The following is a 14,169-nucleotide window of genomic DNA, read 5'->3' as shown; positions in this document are numbered from 1 at the left end:
GTTTGAACCATGCAGGAAACAGTATTTTGTATGTCTGTTTTTAAATGATTTTAAATGTGAGTGTTTTTTCACCCCATGTATAATAAAATTTATATTATTCGCACTAATCAAGGTCCATGCCAAGTTGTTATTTATCATCCTGAACCCTGGTGCCTTTTTGTATCAATTGTTGTTTCAATGTTTTGTTAGGTACTTGGCACAGTGGTTTTCATATTATTCATTGGTGGTGCTGAGGCTCTCTTTTGGAGGTTGTTGGATTGAAATCTTCAGCGCAGGGTGCCCAAGCTTTCTGGGCACCCATGCTGCGAATTGCAGTCCGCAGCCGTCCCAGAAAATGGCGCTTTCATAGAAGCGCCATCTTCTGACGCTGTATCCAACCAACTCTTCAGCAGCTCTGGTGACTAGTGGCTCGCTGGGTAATAATGGGGTTAGGGCTAGCTGTATATTATCAACTGGCCCTAAGCCCAAAAATCATGGTGTCACATCAATATTAGACATGGCCACCATGAATTTCTAGTACAGATAAAAAAAACACAACACAGAGAAAAACACAGAAAAATATTTTTATTAGAAATAAAACACAACACAATTAGTGACTCCATCTTTATTGAAAGAAAGAACCCCCCTCCGCAGTAATCCTGGGTCAAGGGTGCCGCGCCATCCAATCTGGATCCAATATCATCTGATCGGTTTGCTGGAAGGCAAAGCGATCAGATGATGTGTCAGGTTCAAGGGCTTGAATCACATGGCACATCAGCTGATTGTATAAACGGCTTTTATACAATCAGCTGATGCATCAGTGCAAAAAAAAAAAAAAACTACACACTTCTGTGCAGACTCCTGCCCGACGGCATCGACTGAGTTTAGCCGGCCGGGCGGTAAAAAGCCGGCATCACTGCTCGACTTATAGTGTCATCTTATTCCATCAGGTGACCGCATCAGGTGATCATCGCCAGGTCTGAGAGACAGAGAGAGAGAAGAGAGAGAGAAGAGAGAGAAGAGAGGAGAGAAGAGAGAGAGGAGAGATAGAAGAGAGAGGAGAGAGAGAGGAGAGAGAAGAGAGAGAAGAGAGAAAGAGGAGAGGAGAGTAAAAGAGAGAGAAGAGAGACAAGAGAGGAGAGAAACAGGAGAGAGAAGAGAGAGAGAGGAGAGAGAAAAGAGAGAGAGAGAGAGAAGAGAGAGGAGAGAGAGAGAGGAGAGATAGATATAAGAGAGAGAGAAGAGTGAGAGGAGAGAGAAGAGAGAGGAGAGAGAAGAGAGAGAGCGGAGAGAGAGTGACAGTGACACTGGACACTGAAGGAGCAGGACACTGTAAGACGAGCTCCTGATTCAACCAGAGTTAATACCTTATAATGAGCAGATTGGAGGACATAATACAGAAATCTACAGATATGATGGAATACTAAGCACACCGGACAAACATTTTAAGGATTTTAAGCAATGACAAGAAAAATCACAAGAAAATTTAATACAAAGATGGAAAAGCAGGACAAGATTGCCTAGTGGAAACCCAGCAAACAGACCACCCTAAATCAAAACCATCAAACCCTACCAGCACAGCGCATCCCCAAGGTAAGGGCTCCATGCTAATACACTTCTAAAATAAGAATTGATCGTATATTACGCATTAGAAAAAATAAAAGAAAGACCTTTAAAATGAAACTACACGGGGATTGCACTGTAGTCAATGCAGGAGACCTGGAGAAGGCAACTGGAGCTAGCAGGGGGCCTGACACATTAGTGATAACCTTCCCTGAGAATGCCAGATCCAAGGAAGCTAGGAAAGCCATAAAAATGGACACTATCAAGAAAAACCCAGAGACACTACTAATAGACTTTAATGAACAGGGGGAAAAACAAATCTGTTATTCTACTCAAGGCACCATGAAGCCTGGGACCAGACTCTCAGCAAACATTACAAGAACATCAAAAATCGGGGCATTAGCAGGGGCAAACAAATTAGAGTACAGGATGAGGAGGACCCTGAAACCTTTAATTTCTCCATAAATATTTATAGCAATGGAACTATCATGGTCCAAGGAATGGAACCAAAAATGGAGGAATTTCATGAACAATTCCAGCACATTAAAAACCAAGTGACAACCCTAATAAAGGAAGGAAACATATTCACAAGTGACCAGACCACAGCAGACAGAATCTCCATCCACCCCCCAGCCCCATCTACATCCCAATCATCACAACCCCCCAGGGATATGCTCAGAGACTGCTTGTCTCAATTAGAATGCGAGTTTATTTAATTCAAAGAAGAATTTCAAAGAAGCCAAGGTGAGAAAAAGGCAAATGACCAACTGAGGGGAGAAATATCAAGGGTGAAAACAGACCTTTGGGAATTGCAAAGGTCACTTCAAGGGCTACAGGAAGAAAAGGCATACCTCAAAGAAGAAATATGCCAGCTAAAATCCTCAATCCTACAACAAAAAACAGAGAGGGCACCTCAAAGTATAAGCACTCCCCCAAAACAAATGCCTGCACCAACTACCTCTGTGCCAGATATATCACAGACCTGCGACAACCTCAGCCAGACGCACTCTACGCATAACCCCAGCAATAACAATACAGCCCCACCATCACAGCAAATCAGGGTATCCAACACTCCTGGACCCAACAACACAAAGGAAACCCCTACCATCAACCCCAGCAATGAAAATGCATCATCACAACAAACAAGGGCAACCAACACTCAAAGACCCTACACACAGAAAACAAATGGCCCAAATAAAACACTGGATCCTGACATAGTCCTAATAATAGACTCAAATGGGAAATACCTGGACACTCAGAGACTGTTTCCAAGGGCTCGGGTTGTAAAAATTCACTGCTCAACGATCCCACAAGCAGAGGAGGTGATCAGCAACCCATATTTCACAGAGCCCACACACCTCATACTACACACCGGCACAAACAATATCCACCAAGAGACAATCACAAAGGACCTATCAAAACTCGCAATAGCAGCCCAGCAAAAATTCCCCAGAACCAAAATAATCCTGTCTGCCCTGCTTCCAAGGAAAGATATGCACCAACAAATAACCCAGCAAATCAACTCAGAGCTGGCCGCCAGTATTACCTCAGCACCAAACATACAGCTGGCAAGACACCCTGAAATAACACTCCATCACCTCTATGACGACAAACACCTCAATAAATAAGGAGTCAGCCATCTAGCAAAAGAGCTAAAGGACATGGTTCTAAACAGACCTCCAAGACCACAAGCAAGACACCCACCAAACAGATGGAAGCCCACAGAGACCCCCGGAGAGAGTCCACAGAGATGGCAGAAATACACAAGACCACATACCCCACAATGGCAATACAAAGCAACAGAGGGCAACAACATGGCAGAAATAAGGCATTGCTCAACACATTGTGCAGCAAACTCTTGGGACACTACTAAAATATGCCACCCAAACCCACCACTAAATCCGGTTATGTCCTATGAAAATCTATCCTTCCTCATTATAAGGTATATCAACTAAATATGACATCCTTAGTTATCAGCAGCTGGAACATTCAAGGATTGAATGCCTCAGCTTTTAGGTCCAAGACAAATGACCCAGACTTCAAACAAAGGCTAAAGAACATTGACATCCAGATCCTCCTGGAGACATGGGCCCGGGCAGAGGAGGAATCTCTCGCACCCATGGGATACAAGGAATTCTCTGTCTCCGCCCAGAAAAACAAGAACACCAAACACGGCCGCTGCTCAGGGGGCATACTAATATGGTACAAGGAAGAGATCCAAGAACATATCAAGGCAATAAAAAAAGGAGAAAGCCATATCTGGATGAGGATAAGTAGCTCCATCCTCATCTCTCAGCAGGACATCTACCTCTGTGCAGCCTACATCCCTCCATCAGAATCCCCATTCTTTAAGTTGGACATCTACGAGGAACTTCAGAGGGAGGCTGCCCAATTCCAGTTCAAAGGTAAGGTGCTTATCTGTGGAGACCTGAACGCCAGGACAGGTACAGAGAAGGACTACCTGTCACCTGACAGAAACACATACGTCCTGGGAGATGAGCCCTTCTACAGAGACTCAGTACAGACAACAAGAAACAGCTATGATAGAGTGGTGAATAAAAGCAGCAGAACACTGCTTAACCTGTGCCGGAGCTTGGGGCTGTATATACTGAACGGGCGCACCAGGGGTGACTCATTAGGGAGATTTACACTAAACTCCCACATGGGCAACAGTGTAGTGGATTATGCCATAACAGACATAGACCCAGCAAACATAAATGCCTTCATAGTCACCCCTGACACCCACATGTCAGACCACAACCAGACACTGCTGTACTTGAGATCCACGGACAAGTCACCCACACAAAAGCCCCACTTGAGCTGTCACCACAACTTGCCACCATCCTTCAAGTGGCCCAAACAGTTAGCCATTGAATACATCAACATTACCAACAGAACAGAGATTAAAGAGCAGCTTGTACATTTTCAAACAAAATCCTATACATCAAACAAGCAAGGGGTCAACCTGGCAGTAAACGACTTCAATAACATCCTATATACCATGGCAGAGCTAGCAGACCTCAGAAGGACCAACTCCAAGAGACCAATAAATAAACAAGGCCAAAAATGGTTTGACAAAGAATGCAAGGCACTGCGCAACTCCCTAAGGATAGCCTCAAATCAAAAACATAGAGACCCGGACAACAAGGAGCTAAGAGTGTTCCATGACACCCTACAGAGGCAATACAAGCAAACCCTCAAGGAGAAAAAACAAAAGCACATCTCCCACAAACTGCAGCAGCTCAAAGACTCCCTCCAGGACAACTCATTCTGGGAGACATGGAGCCATATCGGTACAAATCCCAAGCAAAGCACCCTCCACATTCAAAATGGCAACATCTGGCACAGCTACTTCAAGGGCCTCTACAAGAATTTCCCTGAAGAAGACCTAACCCCAGACCAGGAACATCTAATCACTAAACTGAGGGACATGGAGGAGACAATCAAGGACTTTCAAAATCCTCTGGACATACCAATCAGTGTGCTGGAAATAAAAGACAGAATCAAACTGCTAAAATGTAAGAAAGTCGCGGGCAGTGACGGCATCCTGCCTGAAATGATCAAATACAGTTCCCCAGACATTCATGCAGCACTGGCAAAACTATTCACCCACGTCCTGAGTGCCGGCTACTTCCCTCAAAGCTGGAATCAAGGTCTGATAATGCCATCTACAAGAATGGAGACTGATATGACCCAGCAAACTACAGAGGGATCTGTGACAACAGCATTCTGGGAAAACTGTTTAACAGCATCATTAATAAAAGGATTATCGCCTTCCTCACCAAGGGTGACATCCTCAGCAAAAGCCAAGCTGGTTTCATGACAAACCACCGCACCACGGACCACATTTACACCCTGCAAAGCATCATCAAGACCCACGTCCACGGCAAAAAACAGGGGAAAATATTTGCATGTTTCGTGGACTTCAAAAAGGCATTTGACTCAGTTTGGCATCCAGGCTTGTTCCTGAAACTTCTGGAAAGCGGAATAGGTGGCAGAACCTACGATGTGATCAAGAGCTCATACACTGAGAACCGGTGCAATGTGAAGGTGAACGGGAAGAGGACGTCTTTCTTCCGACAGGGCCGTGGGGTCAGACAAGGCTGCAGCCTGAGCCGAAATCTATTCAACATCTATATAAATGGACTAGCAACAGCTCTAGAGTCCTCCCCCACTCCAGACCTCAGTCTGCATGACCGAGAGGTGAAGTTCCTGCTGTACGCAGACGACCTCCTGCTACTCTCCCCAACCAAGAAAGGCCTCCAAGATAGCCTGGCAGTACTGGAAACATTCAGCACCACATGGGCGCTTCCCATCAACCAAAAGAAGACCAAAGTCATGGTGTTTCAGAAGAGGAACGAGAATAAAATAAACTCTCCCTCCTTCACATTAAATGGCACCACGCTGGAGAAAACCAGCAGCTATACCTACCTCGGTCTGGAGCTAAGCAATAACGGGAGCCTCAAGCAAGCAGCAGAAGCCCTGAAAGGAAAAGCGTACAGAACCTTCTACGCCATCAGAAGGCAACTGTACCACCTCAAACCACCTGTGAGAGTCTGGCTCAAGATATTTGACAGCATCATCTCCCCTATACTGCTGTATGGCAGCGAGGTATGGGGCCCAGTGACCTACCCAGACCACACAAAGTGGGATTCCAGCCCAACTAAAGTCTTCCACATGGAGTTCTGTAAATATCTCCTCCAAGTCCATCGCAGCACCTCAAACATAGCCTGTCGGGCAGAGCTGGGCCAATCCCTATTATGGTTCAGCATACACAAGAGGGCGCTATCACACCAGGCACACATACAGAACAGCAACCCCAGCTCCTACCATCATAAAGCCCTGCTGAGCCAGAGCCCAGAGCAAGCCAGGAAATGCGGCAGCCAGTCCAGCCAAAGTCAGCAACACACCCTGACAAAAGCCCAAATAAAACAGATCTCAGAGAGCTGCAAGATGCAATACATAGAGGACTGGAAGAGTGAATTAGAGAACTCCCAGAAACTCACAATCTACCGGTCACTGCGGAGGGACTACACTCTGGCCCCATATCTGGAAAGGTTACGCCACCCCAAAGACAGGCAGACCCTGAGCCTGTACAGACTGAGTGCCCACAGCCTAGAGGTGGAAACAGGGCGGCACCGACAGACATACAAGCCACGAGAAAACAGACTGTGCCAGCACTGCCAGTAGGGGGCTCTGGAGGACGAGGCACACTTCCTGCTGCACTGTGACAAATACTCAGCAGTGAGGGCCTCCCACTTCCAGAAATTTACCACCCATACCCCAGACTTTCCATCCATGGACGAGGACATGAAACTCCGCTTCCTACTGGGGGAAGATGAATCAATGGTGGAGTTCGCCGCCCAATATGTCACCACATGTCATAAGCTAAGGGGAACATAAGGCCTCTAAATGGACTTTCAGAGCTCAAATTGTGCCTCCAACTCCTCATAACCCTGATCCCCTCCCACCACACTTACTGTATTTCTCTTGCTTTGGCAACACTAATTGTATTTTGGTAATGCCAATAAAGCATGTTTGAATTTGAATTGAATTGAATTTGAATTTGAATTTGAGAGAGAGAGGAGAGAGAAGAGAGAAAAGAGAGAGAGGAGAAAGAGAGAAGGGAGAGGAGAGAGATAGAGAAGAGAGAGGAGTGAGAGGAGAGAAAGAGAAGAGAGAGAGAGAAGAGAGAGAGGAGAAAGAGAGAGGAGAGGGAGAGAAGAGAGAGAGAAGAAAGAGAGAGAAGAGAGAGGAGGGAGAGATGAGAGAGAAGATAGAGGAAAGAGAGATAGAAGAGAGAGAGAAGAGAGAGATAGAGAGAAGAGAGAAAGGAGCGAGAGAGGAGTTGGTGAGGAGAGAAAGAGAAGAGAGAGAAGAGAGTAGAAAAGAGAGAGAAGAGAGGAGAGAGAGGAGAGAGAGAAAAGAGAAAGACGAGAGAGAGGAGAGAGAGCGAAGAGAGAGATAAGAGAGATATGATTGATAGAGAGAGGGGGGAGAGAAGAGAGAGAGAAAAGAGAGAGAGAGTAGAGAGAGGAGAGAGAGAGAGGAGAATGAGAAGTGAGAGAGAGCATAGAGAAAAGATAGAAGAGAGAGAGAAGAGAGACAGAGAAAGAAGAGAGAGAAAATAGAGACAGAGATAGGGGAATGAGAGGAGAGAGAACGAGGAGAGAGAATAGGGAGAGAAGAAAGAGGAGAGAGAAAAGAATGAAGAGAGGAGAGAAGAGAATGAGAAGAGAGAGCAGAGAAGGAGAGGAGAGAGAGTGAGGAGAGAGAAGAGAGAGAGAGGAGAGAGAAGAGAGAGAACAGAGAGAGAGGAGAAAGAGAGGAAATAGAGAGAATAGAGAGAAAGAGAGAAGAGAGAGGAGAGAGAGAAGAGAGAGAAGAGAGAGAGAAGAGTGAGAGGAGAGAGATGAGAGAGAACAGAGAGAGAGGAGAGAGAAGAGAGAGAGGACAAAGACAGAAGAGAGGAGAGAGAAGAGAGGAGAGAGAAAGTGAGAGAGAGAAGACAGAAGAGGGAGTAGAGAGAAAGGAGAGGTTGAGAACAGAGAGAAAAGAGAGAGGAGAGAGGAGAGAGGAAAGAGGAGAGAGAGAGAGAAGAGAGAGAGGAGAGAGTGAGGAGAGAGAAGAGAGAAGAGAGAGATGAGAGAGGAGAGAGAGAGAAGCGAGAGAGAAGAGAAAGAGGAGAAAGAGAGAGGAGAGAGAGAGAAGAGTGAGAGAAAGAGAGAAGAGAGAAAGATGAGAGAGAAAGACGAGAGAGAAGAGAGAGGAAAGAGACGAGAGAGAAGAGAGAGGAGAGAGAGAGAAGAGAGAGAAGAGTGAGAGGAGAAAGGAGAGAGAGGAGAGCGAGAGAGAGGAGAGAGAAGAGAGAGGAGAGAGGAAAGAGGAGAGAGAGGCGAGAGAGAAGAGAGAGGAGAGAGAGAGAAGAGAGAGAGAAGAATGAGAGGAGAGAGGAGAGAGAGGAGAGAAAGAGGAGAGAGAAGAGAGAGAGTGAGAGGGGAGAGAAGAGAGAGAGGAGAGAGAGAAGAGTGAGAAGAGAGAAGAGAGGAGAGAGAAAGCGAGAGAGAGAAGAGAGAGAAGAGAAAGAGAGAGAGAGGAGAGAGAGAGGAGAGGTAGAGCAGAGAGAGAGAAGAGAGAGGAGAGAGAGAGGAAAGAGAGAAGAGAGAGAAAGAGAGAGATAGAAGAGAGAGAGAGAGACATGCAGGCACTACCACACTCATAATCATCCCCGCACACACCCCGGCACTACCACACTTATCATCATCCCTGCACACACCTTGACACTATTGCCCCCATCATCGTGCCCGCATACACCCCAGCACTACCGCACTCATCATCATCCTTGCACACAACCCAGCACTATCGCGCTCATCATCATCTCCGCACACACCCTGGCAGTGCCGCCTCCATCATCATCCTCACACACACCCCTGCACTACCGCACTCATCATCATCCCCGCACAAACCCCGGCAGTACCACCCCCATCATCATTCCTGCACACACCCTGGCACTACTGCACTCATCATCATCACCGCACACACCCCTGCACTACCGCACTCATCATCATACCCGCACACACCACGGCACTACCATCCCCATCATCATTCCTGCACACACGCTGGCACTACTGCACTCATCATCATCCCCACACACACCCCAGCACTATCGCACTCATCATCATCTCCGCACACACCCCGGCAGTGCCGCCTCCATCATCATCCCCACACACATACCCCGGCACTACCGCACTCATCATCATCCCCGCACACACCCCGGCACTACCGCACTCATTATCATCCCTGCACACACCACGGCACTACCACCCCATCACCATTCCTGCACACACCCCGGCGCTACTGCACTCATCATCATCCTCGCACACACCCCGGCACTACCGCACTCATCATCATCCCCACACACACCATGGCACTATTGCCCCCATCATCATCCCTGCACCCACCCCGGCACTACTGCACTCATCATCATCCCTGCACACACCCCGGCACTACCACACTCATCATCATCCCCACACACACCATGGCACTACTGCCCCCATCATCATTCCTGCACACACCCAGGCACTACTGCACTCATCATCATCCCTGCACACACCTCGGCACTACCGCTCTCATCATCATCCCCGCACACACCCCGGCACTATTGCCCCCATCATCATGCCCTCACACACCCCGGCACTACCACACTCATCATCATCACCGCACACACTCTGACACTACCGCACTTATCATCATCACCGTACACACCCCGGCACTACCTCACTCTTTATCAGCACCCCACACACCCCTACACTACCGCACTCATCATCATCACCGCACACACCCCGGCAGTACCAAACCCATCATCATCCCCGCACATACCCTGGCACTACCGCACACATCATCATCACCGCACACACCCCGGCACTACCGCACACATCATCATCACTGCACACACAAGCACTACCGCACTCATCATCCCCGCACACACCCCGGCACTACTGCTCACATCATCATCGCCGCACACATGCAGGCACTACCTGAGTGAAGTCTCCGGTGACAGCATGGCTCACTTCGGTTGCTACGTGAAGCTGACGCAGAGTGGTTGTGTTCAACGGCACTCCCTGTCAGCTTCATGTAGCAGAGCTGAAATCGTCGTGTGGATTACGTCGGACCTGGATTTGTGTTTGGGGATTAGTAAAGTTGTAAAAGAGGGTTTTTTTTGTCTTTTATTCCAAACAATAGATTTTTCGTTGTGTGTGTTTATTTACTTTCACTCACAGGTTAATCATGGAAGGTATCTCGGGGAGACGCCTGCCATGATTAACCTAGGACTTAGTGGCAGCAATAAGCTGCCATTTAACTCCTTATTACCCTGATTGCCACCGCACCAGGGAAATTCGGGATGAGCCGGGTAGAGTCCCGGGACTCTCGCATCTAATGGATGCTGCAATTCCGAGCGGCTGCTGGCTGATATTGTTAGGGTGGTGGGCTCCACATAACGTGGCACTCCCCATCCTGACAATAACAGCCTCCAGCTGTGTGGCTTTATCTCGGCTGGTATCAAAATTGGGGGGACCACAGTTTTTTTTAAATTATTTATTTATTTATTTTACTGCGCGATATAGACCCGCCCGCCGGCGGCTGTGATTGGTTGCACTGAGACAGGTGTCACTCAGCATGGGGGCGTGTCTGACTGCAACCCATCATGACGCCGGTGGGCGGGGAAAGCAGAGAATACCAGAATGAATAATGAGTGGCAGCCATGTTCAACAGAGGAAAAGCCGCCAGGTCAGGATCCAACTGACAAATATTTTGGGCATCAGTGCATTTTTTTTTGTCCTCTTGAGTCTGGGAATCTTTGAAATAGACCTTAGATGCCCATGGGATAGAATGTGTGAACAGCTCTGCAGAATCACTCATGTGTGGTTCCCCACAGTCAGTTGAAGTGATATGCAGCTGCGAAAGAAATCTAGTGGCATATGCTTTCCAGTAATGGAAGTTGTTCTCATTTCTCTTGTGTAGGATGAGCCGGTATTTTCTCACTAGAGCTTTGACTACCATAAGACCTTCCCACATGTACACCTTGAACACCCCAGCTATTCACCCTTCCACTACAACCTCGTTGTGATTTACCACTCATGGTTGATGTTCCCTTCCACTTTAAAACAAATGTTTTGCAACTCTATGCTAACAATTGTCAGACACCTGACACAAAGTATAAATTATTTCTTTCCTGCCTGAATTGGCAATATTGGGAAGGCACTAAAAAGTTCATAAAACTAGACAACTGTGGTTGTCTGCATAATTTTAAGCAGGCTATGAAAAGTGCCCAGACCTTTTTAGCTAGTTCACTAGAAAATTTTCAACAGGCACTACTAACTAAAAATATCTTCAAATGGGGTTGACTGCATAATTTTGAGTAGGCAATGAAAAGCGCTAAAACCTTTATAGCTAGTTCACCAGCAAATTTACAGCAGGCACTACTAACTAACAATAACTTGAAATGTGGTATGAAAAAAACCAAAGTTCTTAAAGCTAGATGTTATCCTCCTCTTCTTTAGCGCTCCGTTGGACCGTGCAACTTCTTTAGCCAATAACTAGAATGTGGTAAAGTGCATAATTTGGAAAAAATTCAGCAAAAAGTGAAAAAAAAAGTTTTTAACAACATGAAAACAATAATAAAACACAGGTTCAAATCCCCACCCTTTTTGCCCTTTGAAAATAAAGCAATAAAAACAAATGAAAGACACACATATTTGGTATTGCTGAGTTTAGAAATGTCCAATCTATAAAAATATAAAATAAATTTATCCAATCAGTAAACAGAGTAACAAAAATCAAAATGCCAGAATTATGGGGTTTTAGTTGCTGAAACAGGGCAATGATATACAGTTAAATGTGATCAAGACATTGTATCTACCCAAAAATGTTATCAGTAAAAATGTCATCTCAGGGTGTAAAAAATAAGCACTCCTACAGCCCCGGATCCCCAAAAATAAAATGTTATGGATCTCAGAAAATGACAAAAAAAAGTCTTACAAATTGGTTTTTTTTCACCACTTAAATAACAAGTAATTTGTACAAGCTGCATACTAATCTGCATCCTCATACTGACATGGAGAATCATACTACCAGTTCAGCTTTACATATAGGGAGCATAGTAAATAAAAAAAAGAAAAAAACAACTGTGAAATTACACTTTTAATGCAATTTCACTGCACTTGGAAGGTTTTTTTTTTCATTTTCCAGTACAATATATGCTAAAATGAATGGTGTAATTCAACAGTACAACTCATCTCTCAAAAACAAGATCTGATATGGCTATATTGATGTAAAAAAACAAAAAAAGTATGGCTCCTGGAAAAATGGAAGAAAAAAATACAAATAGCTTGAAGGAGTTAAAGGAAATCTGGACCAGGTTTTTGCTCCCCCGTCTGAGAGCAGCATAATGCAGAGACAGAGATCCTGATTCCAGCAAAGTGTTATTTACTGAGCTGTTTGCTGTCATTTTGATAAAATCAGAATTTTCTCTGCTGCAGATCTAGCAGTTAGGCTGGACTCACACGAGCGTATGGCATCCGATGCGAGAGCATCGGATGCGATATGCTAATGTCCCCCGGCTCAGGCTCTGCTGTGAGCGTGAGCCGGGTGTCATGCGACTGTAACCCGATCTTGCGATCGGGTCACAGCTGTGAAGCTGAGTGCAGGCGCTGCGGAGGAGAGGGAGGGGTTAATCCTCCCATCTCCTCCACTGTCAGCCTGTGCGTAGATCGCACTGCACTGGGATAACATCCGAGTGCAGTCCGATGTATCTCTCGCATCCATTCACTTGAATGGGTGCGAGAGATACGGCGGTAGCAGCAAAACGCAGCATGCTGCCGCTTTTCTCGCATCCAGAATCTGGATGCGAGAAAAGCTGACCAACAGCTCAACCTCATTGCCTAACATTGGTCAGAGTGCAATGCGAGAATTTCTCGCATTGCACTCGTCCGATTTTCACGCTCGTGTGAGCATACCCTTATACAGAGCTTAGGAATACGCTGGACTACCTGGCAGTTGTCCCCTTAGTTATCTAATGGTAATTTACTGCTGATTAATCAGTCACTACACTAAGCAGCCCAGTAAGTGAGACACTGCTGGAATCAGGGTCTCTGCCCCTACATTATGCTGCTTTCAAATTAGGTAGCAAAACTGGTGACAGATTCCCTTTAAATGATACTCTCTTGTGGCTTTCCACTGTAAGGCTGAGTTCACACATAGCATCAGCGACAACGACGTCGCTGTTATGTCACCATTTTCTGTGACGTAACAGCGACCTTGTAAGTCGCTGTTATGATCGCTGCTTAGCTGTCAAACACAGCGACGCAGCAGCGATCATAACGTCACTACATGTGCAGAGAGCAGGGAGCCGCGCACACTGCTTAGAGCTGGCTCCCTGCTCTCCTAGCTACAGTACACATCGGGTTAATTACCCGATGTGTACTGCAGCAACATGTGCAGAGAGCAGGGAGCCGCGCATACTGCTTAGCGCTGGCTCCCTGCCCTCCTAGCTACAGTAGACATCGGGTTAATTAACCCGATGTGTACTGCAGCTACATGTGCAGAGAGCAGGGAGCCAGCACTGGCAGCGTGAGAGCGGCGGAGGCTGGTAACGAAGGTAAATATCGGGTAACCACCTTGGTTACCCGATGTTTACCCTGGTTACAGCTTACCGCAGTCTGCCAGACGCCGGCTCCTGCTCTCTGCTCGCTTCATTTCGCCGCTCTCTCGCTGTCACACATAACGATCTGTGCGTCACAGCGGGAGAGCAACAATAAAAAAACGAACCAGGGCTGTGTGTAAAGAGCAGCGATCTCACAGCAGGGGCCAGATCGCTGCTCAGTGTCACACACAGCGAGATCACTAATGAAGTCACTGCTGCGTCACAAAAAACGTGACTCAGCAGCGATCTCAGCAGCGATCTCGCTGTGTGTGAAGCACCCCTAATTCCTTGCTGGAGTCTTTGCTATCTCCCTCTTTTGTTTTTATGGCAATGACAAGACCCCTCACATTTGCATAAGGTGTGAGCTACTGAGTGCATTGCCCCATACCATCACAGACAGCAAGGGCCACATCATTAACAGAAAT

The sequence above is a fragment of the Anomaloglossus baeobatrachus genome, chromosome 2 (genome assembly GCF_048569485.1).
Source record: "Anomaloglossus baeobatrachus isolate aAnoBae1 chromosome 2, aAnoBae1.hap1, whole genome shotgun sequence".
Lineage (NCBI taxonomy): Eukaryota > Metazoa > Chordata > Amphibia > Anura > Aromobatidae > Anomaloglossus > Anomaloglossus baeobatrachus.
The sequence above is the reverse complement of the archived record's forward strand: the minus strand, read 5'-3'. Positions refer to the sequence as shown.